The sequence below is a fragment of the Ochlerotatus camptorhynchus genome, unplaced genomic scaffold, assembly GCF_037179485.1.
Source record: "Ochlerotatus camptorhynchus isolate MF236.1 unplaced genomic scaffold, CSIRO-AGI_Acam_v1.1 ptg000092l, whole genome shotgun sequence".
Taxonomy (NCBI): domain Eukaryota; kingdom Metazoa; phylum Arthropoda; class Insecta; order Diptera; family Culicidae; genus Ochlerotatus; species Ochlerotatus camptorhynchus.
In genome coordinates, this window is record NW_027040582.1 from 427,242 (window position 1) to 441,410 (window position 14,169).

The 14,169-nt window shown below is 39.3% G+C and overlaps 1 protein-coding gene across 2 annotated transcripts in view; it reads left to right on the forward strand.

Moving 5' to 3' along the window:
* Nucleotides 1–2,890: 2,890 nt before the first annotated feature.
* Chsy (Chondroitin sulfate synthase) overlaps nucleotides 2,891–14,169 on the forward strand; it is a 108,412-nt gene continuing 97,133 nt past the window's right edge. Inside the window, exon 1 of one of the 2 annotated variants that reach the window (XM_065218703.1) lies at nucleotides 2,891–3,821. The gene's annotated coding sequence lies outside the window, so the exon portion shown is untranslated. The remainder of the gene's footprint in view (nucleotides 3,822–14,169) is intronic. The other variant, XM_065218702.1, reaches the window with a different exon arrangement.

Below are 14,169 nucleotides of genomic sequence, written 5' to 3' on the forward strand. Positions count from 1 at the left end.
AGCAGTATCCGCGATCTAGGAATTACGCTTGATCCTGGAATTACATTCAAGCTGCATTATTCTGAAATCATCGCTAAAGCTAATAGACACCTCGCGTTTATCTTCAAGATTGCTGATGAATTCCGTGATCCAACATGCCTGAAAGCACTGTACTGTTCTTTCGTGCGTTCAATATTGGAATTTGGAGATGTCATCTGGTGCCCATACCAAGCGATTTGGATAGCGAGAATCGAATCCGTTCAGAAAAAAATCGTACGTTATGCATTACGCCACCTCCCATGGAACGATCCTGTCAATCTTCCACCATACGAACATCACTGCCAACTTTTGGGCCTTGATACATTAGAACGTAGACGCACTATCGCTCAGGCAGTTTTCGGTGCTAAGGTATTTTTGGGCGGTATCGACTCTCCAAGTATGCTAGGAGAATTAGAAATTTATGCTCCTGAACGATCATTGCGGACAAGGAATTTCTTACATCTTGGGGCGCGTGCAACAAATTATGGCCTGCATTATCCAATAAGATTCATGTCTGCTAGTTTTAACAGCTTCTACGAATACTTCGATTTCAACATTTCTGCGGCTGCGTTTCGTAACCGAATTCAACGAAGTCTGCACGAGGGATGAAATCTACTGAAAATTGGAATAATTCGACGTGCAATGATGGGCAAAATTACATTTTGCAACAGGTGAGTAACATTATAATGCTCTCACAGCTTAATAAATGTGCTACTTGAATCTTTTTTGTTTCATGTTCTTTGTATTTTACTTGACGACGAGGTTTGCTTCCAACGATGGACCATGTCAATTACACATTTTATGCTTCTGACGGCTGCTGACATCATGTTTGTTAAATGTTATGTTAGTAATTTTGTATTTTGTATCGTGTATTGTGGAAAGATGTGGGATTTTTACGCCATTTCGGCTTTTCCCCATCAAATTATCAAATTTCATTAAGAAAACACAAAGTCAGATGAGAAATATTAAATAAATAAATAAATAATACGATCGCGTATCGTTTAATATGATACTGTAAATCTTACGTGTTTAGTTTGTGGATTATGCGTGCAATCTTTTGAATCTAAAATCAATTATTTCATCTCCATCATGTGTCTCAAATCTACAGTTGTGCGAAACATATCCATTTCATGTGTGAATCTTATGCTATGAGCCATTCCTGAACGTGATTTTTCAACATTTCAAAGTTCGAAGCACTGTAAATCAACGTGCACAACACATTGAACCTATGCACAGCACACTTAAAATCAATGTGAATGTGCACTTGAATGCCAAGAGTTTAAACAATAGATAAGACTTGTGGATTTGAGGACTGTGTACTCTTTGGGCCTCGGAGAGCCTAGTAAGAAAAGGCACGGTACTACCAAGCCGGAGGCGGCGGGTCGATTCAAGGTCCGGTGTTGCCTCATGTTTTTGCAGGTTTTTTTCAATTTTCTCTTGGAAAAAAATCCCGAATATGAGGAAAGTAATTATTGGATTCTCTGAGTCTATTATTACTTCTCCTAGTCTGAGAAAAATTGTCGTCAATTTTCCTCGTTTTCTGGCAGACTTTTTAGGTTTTCCACAGTGATGTATCCCTAGGTTTATTGCTGGCTTGAAAGACAAGACATGTCAACTATTTTCATAAGTAGCCATAATCATTATAGCAAATAAGGTTGTACGCAGTACGAGCTGTGCTCTCGTCCTCTTTGCCTACCGACCACCGAAGTGAACAGACATAGTGTAACCAAGTGTAATATCAAATAAAGTAGTTAGTTAGTGTTTCTTAATAAAAGCGTGCAATTATTACCTCAAGTCACAACACACAGAAGAACATGAGGCAAATTTACTTACCGCTGAGTTCCTGCACTTTTGGTGATTATGAACATGCTTGGCAGGCACAGTTGTACACACCAACTGCTCATTTGTTAATAACTTTTCACTCAGTTGTTGTAATTTGCTTTTCTTTAAAGTAATTGATAGATTAGGATCATAGTTTACCATATATATATGCAAAGAGTACACACTTCAAAAATCCTAATTTACACGTGACGGAATCCATCTTTGACATAAATGATGACACGTAAACAAACATGTCATGTAAAATTAAGTGCTCCGAGAATGAAAAGTTTATAACTCGATGAAACGACGTTATACTCGACGAAACGTACGTTTGATTGAACTGAATTTCACGTCTATCATGACTTAATTTTATGTCAAAATTGACGCTCGTATATGTCAGTCTCAGAACACCTAAATTTACATGAATTTTTCTAAGTGTGTAGGTTAATCTTAATATTTGAATCAACATCAATGAACAAGCTTAAACTCTATTTTATCTACTGCTTCAAAAAGTATTATGTTTCGTCAACTGTGTGCAAAGTTATTAGCAAATGAGCAGTTCGTTACCAAAACTGTGTATGCCATGCATGATTATGAGTGAACTAAACTCAAATTGGCCGTGTAGAACGCTATGTTGAGAACCGGTAAAACGCTCGCTAAAGTAGCAAAAAAAGCCTAGAAGAAGGAGAAGACGACGCTTTATGATAATCACAGCTTCCGATAAATCTCTAGAAAAATTTCCTCTTTTATTATATAGTCACAATTGTAAGATTCCTATAAAATAATTTAAAACATAATTGTCAGCATCATGAAACTGATTGCACATCGTTGAACCCCCCTTGGAATGCTGAGCGAGCCCGCGAGCGAAGCTCGCTCTTCAAGAGTACATATCTAATCTACACAACACCACAAGCCAAGCAAGCAAGCAAGTCAACGACGACGACGACGACGACCAGCGAGACAGACAGCTCCCCATACTGAATCAGTTCTGCTGAAGAAACCGGTTTGTGAACACGCACCTCTCATCGCGATCGTCCGTCTCCTGGCTGTGGTAAATTTTTTCTCACTCTCATCGCATCGGGAGCTTCCTCTCCCGGATTTCTGCTGTGCGGTCGGTCTGCGGCGATGGTGGTGTGCCACTTCCCGATCTCGACGCAACCCCTAGAGGAGAAGATCACCTCACGCGGGAGCAGCACTTGATCTTGGTCGGTCGGTCGTTCGGTTGGTTGGTTGATGTCGCCGAGCATCAGCATAGTCGGCGTCGTCGTCGTCTTCGTCGTCGCGGTTAGGTTTAAGTTGCGCTTCAAGTGAAAATAAGTGAATAATTGAATGGATTTGAAAAGGAAGTGATTGTGTTGGGCCGCGCGGTCGATTGAGCTGATTCGCTGAAGTGGTGTACGGAGAAGAAAGTCGTGGGTATGCATTTTGCGACCATGATAATCCGGCTGCTAAATATACCGGTTCTGGTTCGGTCCTGACGGCCGATGACGACAAACACCGCCGCCGAAGTGTGACACTTATCGAAAGACGATAATCAAAACTCGGTCAGAGCTTGGAGGTTTTTCGGGAACGGGAGAACCCGCGCGTGTTGGTGAGATAAGGTCGCGTCAGGTGCGTTTCGACTCACCGACAAAAAAGAAGAAAAAAAGGAAAAAAAAGTTTGGCATTGAGAGGTGACTAAATCCCAAAAATTGTTATCTGAGGGCCGTGGAAATCGTCTGGTTTAGGTGCTTTATTTTGGTGTCAGTGCGCAGTTTCAGTACCCGTGCAGCGAAAGACGCAATGCGCAGCTAAAATTAAGTGCGGCATTGGAAATCAGAAGCGAAAAAAAAAAGCGCACATCGAATAGGAGTGACCATAATTGTTATTATATTACCGCGAGCTGCAGCACTGTTCGCTCGAAGCACCGATTAGGCGGAATATGAGCCATGGAAAAACCGGCATCCACTGTGAGGTATTTCCAGCACTGAGCAATGCAGGAGGTAAGTGTTTCAGTCTCACTTACGTGGCCTCGTTAAAAGAGATGCTGGGAGTTTAGTGTATTATGAGATCGTTATGAGAGCGACTTAGAATTAGTAGACTAATTGACAGTCACACTTGTCGGAACCACTGCACTGTGCACTGTGATTGCCAGTTGTAAGAAATCGTAACAGTAAGGGAACGTGGGGTAATAATAGAGATAAGGAAATGATGGATTTGCATTACTTAATGATCGTTTTGGTGCATTCATTAGTCTAATAAATCTTCTTGATGCTACCGGAAAGACCGTATGAAAATATGCTTTTATCGTCGGGAATATGATTTTACAAAACATCTACGCAAAACAGCAGCATTTTTGTTTTTAGATTGTATTTTATGCACAATTATAAGGTTCAGCTTTTCATAAACCTCGTCTAACAATTGATAAGGGCCTATCAGCTTGTATAAAGAATATCTTTTAAGTCCATTCCTTGTAAAGTGTACACTCAAAAAAGTTCACACGTCAGATTGAAGTGTTTAAACCAGTGCTGATAACAATCATTTCTTCTATACTCAACTTAGCTGAAAATAAAGACAACCTTAACAGATAGATCAACTACCTGCATGAATTTGAATTTTGATTTATAAGCATTCTCTTGATCATGGCAACCTCTGAGTATCGAAGTCAACGTTTGTTTTTCTTCATTCGTGGCTGGATGTTCATTATCGCTTCTGTTGTTGTCAATATTAATATTCGTCTTCATCTTGGTGGGGATGATTTTGAGGATCAAATGCAAAATGATTATTTTCATTATACACAACCATAGCGCTGAAGAAAGTGTCATGTTGGATTTTACACACAGATCGGTGGAAAATGATTTACTTATGCTGAATTGATGATAATATCGAGGTTTTAGGCTCTGGGGCCGAAAATATTCAATATAATCATTTTGCTTTTGTTTATTTATAATGAACTCGTTTGTTCATTTCGCTCGTGAGTCACAGCGAAGCTTTTCAAAACAAACGCAATTCATATACAATGGGTTGTAGCGCTACTCGTTGCGTGTAATGCTACACAGAAAAAAAATCTTAATTTTATCCACAGACAACCAGACATAATACACTGAATATTTCTCACTGTAAACATCGTCGCTAAAACATTACCGCCATCTGTTTATTTATTTATTTATTCATATAAGTCATCTGGCAAATTGTCTTAATGAATAAACTATTCGTCTTAAATAAGTTTCAGTCTTCTTACTCTACACCTCAAATTGAGGTGTGGACATACCAAAATCAAACGCGGACTCGACGGATACAAACACACGAACCATTGCACAAATATTTATGCTGGTTGTAGCCAAAGAGAGTACGATGAAAGCTCGGTTGCATCAGGGATTGCTGACGTTAAATCCTACTTGAAGCACGGAAATCAAGCAGTGATAGAAGATGAGAGCAATCGACGTCACCGTTGAGTAATTTAGCTATAACCGTAGCCTGTTGTAGCTTACGTCTTCGATCAAGCATTTCGAGGTCAAGCAGACGGCATCTATCGGGATATGTTGGAAGGTTCAAAGGATCACGCCACGGTAGGTTTCTGAGCGCAAGTCGTATGCATATTTTTTGCACACGCTCGATTCTTAGATTCCATGATGAGTCGTTTGGAGCCCATACAACTGAAGCATTTTCTAGGATCGGCCTTACGAGTGAACAATACAATGCTTTTAGACAGTGTGAATCCGTGAAATCCTTGGCAATCTTAGAGATGAAGCCAAGTTGACGATTAACGTTGGAAATAATCGACGCCTGATGGGAATGAAAGGAAAGCTTCGAGTCCAATACGACACCAAGATCCGTAACTTGATCCACTCTAATAAAAACAGTATCATCGATGTTGTATTCATAAATTAACGGGTCTTTGGACCGATAGAAGGTCATCACATGACATTGCGCGACGCTGATGACAAGCTTGGCACCGGACGTGCTAGCAAATGGCGATGAAACATAAGATCCGTGTTTAACGTACAGCGTTCTGCCAGTCAAGTACGATGACAACCACGACACCAATCGATTTGAGGCTCCCAATCGTGATAGCTTGCAGAGCAACACTTTACGATCAATTTTGCCAAAAGCCGCCTTTAGGTCCGAATAAATTACGTCGACCTGCGCTTTATCTTCCATAGCCTAAAAACAGGTAGTAGTTACATCCAGCAAGTTAGTAGCAACAGACCTACCGGGAATAAATCCATGTTGATCTGGCGAAATGTGGTTTTTTGTAGCGCGTAGAATTTGATCACTGACGATAATCTCGAGAAGCTTCCATGCGGCCGAAAGGCTGGTCGTCGTCGGTCACCACTTTTGTGCACAGGAAACATGTACGATAATTTCCATCTCATGGGAACTTCACCTAGCTCAAACGAACGGTTGAAAATGAAGGCTAGCGGCTCAGCTACTGCGGCTGCACAGTGACGGAAAATCAAGCGTGTTGAGTACACTGTGGTAGGTAGTACGCTGAACAGATGGCGGTAGTGTGTAAACGTCAAACGCAAGGGAATTGACTATGAGCGCCACAGGTGGCGGTACTACCATCTACAATACTTTTAAATTTATCGTTAAATGCTTGGTCGATGAACAACTTTTGACTGTTATGTCTGTTTGTCTGTGTTTTAAATATCGCGTAAACTCTGCCATCGTTTAATGATGAGCTCTAGCGTAAATTTAATTTTAAATGGTAAAAACCCATATTGATCCACCGGGCAGGTGAACAGAACCTTTGTTACCCAGTATAATCTCGTTTTTGATATTATCCATAGATAGATGAGGCCTTAATGGATATTTTTATTTTTATTGGTCTCAGTTTCTGCACTGCTCAATTGAACAGCAATGGCTAGTTTGGATTGGAGTCCAAATCATAATTCAATAATCAATTGATTTATGTCTTCACGTTAATTTCCTAAAATGACAATATTTTTAAGATATAATTGTGGCTGATATGAGTCTTACGTAGTGCCCGACTGCAAATGAATTTCCCAATCAGTGTGTTGATTCAGGCGCAAGCTAACTGTAGTCGCTATATTTATAGTCTGGCGGATAGAATTTCGATCTATCAAAAAGCGGATCTAATTCAATATATTGTAGACAAACAATTGAAATGCTACTATCAAGTATTATAAACAAACCGTTGATTATTCTTTCCTCGCCAATCGAACGCAAATTACCGGCATCATCGGATAGAGGAAATTTTCCCCAAAGATGGTGCTAGTTTGCGTAGGCGTGCCTTCAGTCACGAGAAAACGGGTTCCGAAAGTTTTGTTCGCAATAGCTGATGTGCTCTTTTCTGTTGTTGGTCGTGATTTGACAGCTCAATTGGTCAAACAGCTATTTGACAGCTCAATTGGTTCCCGAGATTCTCGAACTGTCCTGTGAGCTTAGCGAGAAATTCGTTTATGTTGCCGAGGATAGGCCCTTTTCAAATGTTACGCGAGAATACAGAATTAAATCTAGATAAACATTTCAAAAGGTCCTATCTGCATTGATCAATTCTCTTCATCGACTTTGACTTTCGTCAATAACGCAGTTGCGAAACCTTTCCCTGTTGTGGGATTACATTGCAGAGATCGAAGTGTGCGGTGTTCGAAGACGGACGTGATTTTTTTTTCTTGTCAAAATATTGGTTTTGTTCCGTTTTTTCGTGTTTCGGGTAGTTTCGGTTGGATTTAAGTACGATTTTACACAGAAAGTTTTCAAGAATCACCAATGACGAAGACAGGTCTGCAAAATCTGGAAAATTTTGAAACTGGCTAGAAACCCAACCCAATGGAATCCCATGAATTTACCATAAAGGAATTCAAATAGAGCAAGAAGCAGCTTTGAACATCACAAAATTGGTGAAAGCTATTTATTTTTATTTATATAAACACTCACACAGACACTTACACGTACGCACATACACATTTACTTTATGTTGACACATAAATATAACATAACCAATGATATCGTAAATCTGCCAGTAACGTTTACCGAACGTATGGCCTTACCCTCCCCACTAAGAAACCTCCAAACTTCTGTGACACTTATGAGCGGTCGTAGAGTTCTGTGCATCTCTCTTAAGTAAGTGTCCAACTAAAAATCCTTCCCATCCCCAACAGTTGCAAGGACGTGGCCAGGACAGTTCTCGATTATTGGAAATACTGCTACTTTCATCTAAGAGGTCGAGATCAATCCCATATCTCGGTCGATACGGTAACGGACGGAGGTGGCAGTACTCACATAAAATGTTCTACGACTTATACCACCTACGAATTTTTGCAACTTGCTTAATGCTAATGCTAATGTAAAACCTTTCCAGCAGATTATTGAGGCTTTTATTTGAATTGATCTCATCGGTCGTGCACAAATTTGAAGGGACAACATCTGACTGGTCTTATAGAGCTTTTAGACGTCTAATCGGCGCACACTACACAGAAATTCAAAACAACCCAAAATTAAGTTCTTTTCACTTATCTCCCATGCTCCGTACAGTAAGCCAAATTTGGGTAAACCGGCTCAAAGTAGTTTTCATTTAAGCACGGCTAAAAAAAATTACCCATCGCTAAGTTATTTTCAATTTTTTCTACCCAAAATTAAGTTCAATTAACTCAAATTTGGGTATATCGCATATTACTCAATTTTGGCTTCTCGTACAGAACTAGACGGTTGAGTCGAATCTTTCGTTCTATTTTTGACAACAATAGCGAGAGAAAATGAAACGGGCAGAGGTCAAATAACTCAAATTTGAGTTCAAAAAACCCAAGCGGTGGGTAGTTTTGTTTTTCTGTGACTGTACCTTTAAAACCCAACGAGTGCGAGCAAGAGGGAAACACATTAGTGCGAAAATACACCGTCGATTCATACATGTGTGATAGATAGAGAAAGACGATTAAGCATTGAAAAGGTCTATTGGAATACGTACACGGTAAGAAAAAAGTACTCAAAAGTAAGTTCTTTTCACTCATCTCGGCACTATAGTGCAGGAACCCAAAAGTAGGTAAAGCGGGTCAAAGTAGTTTGCATTTACTTGTTTGCAATTCTTATGGAATTTTCCACTCGCTTTCTACCCAAGAATAAGCTAGTTGTACCCAAAAGTAGGTATATGTGATTATACTCAACGTTGGGTTCCCACACTTTACTACCCCTGCTGGGCGTTTTTGACAACATTAGAAGGAGAAAAGGAGACAAACTAGTCAATAGTAGGTAAAAGTGAACTGGCCGTTGGGTACTTTTTTCTTACCGTGTAGGGTAGGATGGTTCGAAACGCACTCCTGGGGTAAAATGGCCCTCTGCGCTGTTTTTCATGGCTTTCCGATTGTTAATTCGTGAATAGGGTTCTATAGATTGAGAATGTTTTATACAGGTGAGATAGCTTGTATGGATGGCTATCGGGCGCAGACGGCAAGACGTGTGCAAATCGATTCTAATACCTATGTTACGCTAGTAACAAAGGTAATAAGGCGGAATCTCCAACACTAAACGTCAGATCGGTATGAAATTTGTTCTGCAGGTAGATATGGATGAGGTCTTTCCACTGCTGCAAATTTCACGTTGATAGGATGTACCGTTGATTTGTAAAAAATTCGTAACTAAAATCATTCTATCCTGTAAATCTCCGAAACCGGAAGTCAGACCGGTATGAAATTTTTTTCCCAAAGTAGATATCGATGAGATCTTGTACCGTTGAGAGTGTACCGTTGATTATTAAAAAAATCATTCACTAAAATCATTCTGGCCTATATATCTCCGAAACCGGAAGTCAGATCGAGAAAAAATTCAATAGCGATCAATGGCGCAATGGGGCCTATCGAACGAGATATCAACCATATTGATCGCATGAGCCATCTCGAAAAAATCTTGCCTAGATGAAACGCGTCCACAGACGCACATACAGACATCAGCAAATTTCACCTTGCTGGGTCGATTTTTCATATTCAATTTGATTCTACGATGTCGTAATTAAACTGTCGAGCCAGATCGCGCCGAGTTCTATCGATTGAGAATGTTTTAGACAGGTGAGATAGCTTGTGTGGATGGCTATCGGGCGCAGACGGCAGGACGTGTGAAAATCGATTCTAATACCTATGTTACGCTAGTAACAAAGGTAAAACAGACACTGGCTTAAACACTTGATTATTCGTACGCACAATCAAAATTATTTTAAGTATATTTTACCATGGTTCAATGTGTTCTACACGTTGATTTCTAGTGTTTCAAACTTTGGAATGTTGGTAATCTTTCTCTATCAATCAAAGTGTATTGTACATTGAATCGCACTACTGTTCAAAATAGATGGATTTGAAGTGTTTGCCTTTCAATGCGATGTAAATTGCTAGTTCTGCAAGGTTAACATCGAAAACATGAGTTGTGACTTCATTCTTATCAACTAGCCTCATATATGGGAACAACCGTGGCCCAAGCAGAACGAACGAAGACAACGGCAGCAAGGATCAGTTCCCAAATAAGATCCATTAAAAAAGTCATGTGTATGCTCTGGCAGCCTTATTTATATATTTGTCGATTCAATTTGGGAGTCGGTAAAGTTGAAGTCGATAAAGTAGAATATTGAAGAACATTGAACTATGATGTGCAAAGCTATTGATTTCACCATGTGAGTCACATAGACTCCAAGCATGTCACAATTCGAACAAATAGTGTTGAGGCATGGTTCAAAGCATAAGATTCACTCTTGAAATGGATGTGTTTCACAATTAGTGCACATTTAAGTGTGAGACACATGATGATGATGTGTGGAATTTTTTGATTGCAGGGGTTGTTTAGAAAAGCTGATTTGCCATTTTCAATTGTTGGTAGAGAAATTCTGTTTTAACCGAAGGGGACAAAGTCCCAGATTTAATCAAATTTTGCCAAAAATTACTCTGAAATTAATTTGAAATTTAGTTTGATTTATTGATTTATAGTCGGAGGAATCCATTTTATCGGATTCATCCGATATAATCGTGCTCTAAAAACGAATAATATCGATTCTTATCGGTCACATCTCTTATAATGGGTCACATTTCTATAAGTAATAACAGGTAACGATGAAATCACAACCAACAATTCAAAAAGATGGATCAGCTTTTGTAACCAAATCTTGTAATGCTCTTTTCTCGCAAATCGAAACTCGCCTTGCCAAATCAACAACACCGTCGGCTAGGAAAAAATCTCTCCTATCCAATGGTGGAATTGGTTTGCATAGGTGTGCTTCAGTTTGCATGATAAGGTCATTACAAGCTTACTGATCCACTCTTTAGTATTGTTGGTTGATTTTGATTAATCTGTTAAAAATAATTTATGGTGATTCCTTGAAGAGTCTTGAAGAGTCCACAAATTGCCTCATGATGGCTGAGATGCCCTATCACTTCAAGTGTTCCATAGCACGAATTTCGGACATAGTTGTGACATCACTCATGAAATTGGAACTCCCTGTTAGCTGCATCAAATGTAAAGTTCCAGTTTCATTGTTGTATGTTTTGTGGCAGCTGTGCCCTTGAAATGTTGAGGTGATAGTATAGCGCATTACACACATTGTAGGAAGTTGGAAATTCTCGGATATCTGCAGATTTCCATCACTCCTCAACAAACTTCTCCAATCCTAGGCATCCATTAAAGATCAGCATCGATGGCACCTTTCGTTTGGTCTTGGGTTTGGTCACGTTTGGCCATCAATTCTGTTGCCAAATATCGGAGCACATATCGTTGCTTACAGAGGTTGAACATGCAAAATTACAGAAGCAGGTGCTCAAGAAAAATACAGTTCACACCACAAAACACACTAAAAACAACATCAGCATAATGCTCGATAATTCTACCACATCCAAGATTATCAATAAATAGTGTATGAAAGCGGATAATATCGGCAGGCTTATCACTCATTACGACCAGAATTTATCCTTAAAAATCGAAATATTGAAGCGAATTTGATATAAATCCATCAAATGAAATGTAAAGCGGATTACTTTCGTTCCCCTTAGTTTTAACTGATAACATCAATCGAAAATCGAATGTGCTGTTGAGGTATTACCAAGCATGGCGGCGCCTAATACCCCTCGCTCAACTCGGAATTATATTTATCAAAAACGATAATTTTTTATTAAAAAATATTATGTTTTCTAACAGATCATGAAGCTGACAACGCAGCAAGTTGATTCGTATATCATTTCATAGGAGTTTTCTTATTTCAGCCTATTAAAACCCTTCCATTCCGTTGCATAAATCTTACATAAAAAGGTCAGTAATAAACTTCTTTAAGGTTTCATTTGTTGAGACAAAAGCGGGTTTTTAACGACGACTTTTTTTTAAATGCGGTTAAAGAGCTAAAACATTCTAAGTGTTTTCTGAGGAATGGACTTGGCCAAAAATCAAACTAGGAAATGTACATCAAGCGAATTCACCGGACAATATTGCTCGTTTTTGCGTAAAATAATCAATATTTATTTTACTTCTAATTACCTTTGAAAGTTTTTTTTTGTGATCTGAAAATTTTCCCAGTTTGGTTAGAAGTTTTGAAGCTAAAGGCCCAAGCGCAATGATAGCGGAAGCGGAACGGCAGCGGCAGTGGAAAAGCCCTATCTGAGTAAGCCTACTTGTCGGATTGAACACTAGTTAGAACCAAATCGACTTCGGTTAGGCATCTTGATGTCATTTGTGACAACTGTCAAAGTTTCCGTTTCCGTTCCGCTTCCGCCCACATTGCGTTTGGGCCTTAACGCATGTCCACAGGCCTAATAGAAAGATAGGCAGAAAAAAATTGTATGAAGAATGGTGATTTTCGGAGTTTTGAATTCGTTAGGTGTTGTTGTGGAGATTTGTGTTGTTGGATGCGGGAGGAGATTGAAGGGCGGGTGTTTGACGCATAGAGCCTGTCAATTTCGCTTTCAGAGTGTCGCAGTCAGCGGTTTTATGATTCGTGAGCGCTCGCGATTCGTAGAACCGTTGATTGTGACTACAAGTGGATTTGGCGGGTTTTGTGTGTCGGACGCTTGATTTTTGGCCTTTTATTGTGTCCAACATGTGCACTAGACTTATGCAAAATTTGAAATTTTCGCTCCACAGTGCTCAAACGGTTCCAAATTAGGTCCTGATTATCCTCCGAAAATTTGAACTCTTTTAGTAAGAACCTGACTTGGCACAAACCATTTGAAGTTTATATGGAAATAACTATTGGAAACCCAAACTTTTTATTCATTGCCTTCTAGCCTTTTTTCCATATTGTCCTGTTAACAAGTTCTATTGCTATTCTTATGGGAATTTTTATCAGCTACAACTTTGCAGAAACTCATTTTCCAGTCAAACGTCAGATTAAATAGTTATTAATTGTTTAAGAGATTGAAGGGGCCTCCCTTAGCTCAGTCGGTAAAGGCGCAGCTACAAAGCAAGACCATGCTGGAGGTGGCTGGGTTCGATTCCCGGTCCAGTCTAGGAATTTTCCGGGTTGGAAAATTTCTCGACTTCCCTGGGCATAGAAGTATGATTGGACTTGTCACACAATTATACCAATGCAAAAATGGTACAGGCATCGAAAGCTCTCAAATAATAACTGTGGAAGTGCATCTAGAACAATAAGTTGAGAGCACGCAATAAGCTAATATGCGATAAGCAATAAGCACAAATTAATTAATAAAAAAAAAAAAAAAAAAAAAAATTAAAAATAAGCTTGAAAATGCGAAGAAGAAGAAGAAGCCAAGTCAGTTTCTTATCAAATGAGTTTAAACTTTCGGAGGGTAATCAGAACCCGATTTGAAATCGTTTGAACACTGTGGAGCGAAAATTTCAAATTTTGCATCAGTCTAATGTGCACAGTATCATTATAGCGTCTAATGGTTTTGAGATTCCTGGTTGCGTGAAATATATTTGCTAGAATATCTTTTTCACATTTTAGTAGTCACGTTTTGTTTGTAGTTTATATTTTATTTCTTTCATGTAATTATCGTAAATAATAGTTATTCAATAATAGATAGTTTATGCATATATTCGTACTTTGACGCAAAGCGTTATGGTTCTGAGATGCTTGATGACCCTGGAGGGATCGTTTTTGCTTACTGAGCAGAAAATCATGGGTTTAATCCCAAGTTCTCCGTCATGAATTCATGATCACTAAACAAAATGAATATATTCTTTCGATAGCCGGCAGAGATTAAATAAACAACAAATAAACAATACATACTTTTGGTTGCATGGCCAACTTGAGATGAATCCTAACCGAATACCCTACCCAACCCTCCAACTCCGTAGCACTTATGAGGGTGTCGCTAAGTCGGTGGCCTCTCGTTATGTAAGTACTACATCAACATTTCCTTCCCTATCCCTAGTTATGGTAAAGATGGGCGTGGCCGGGAA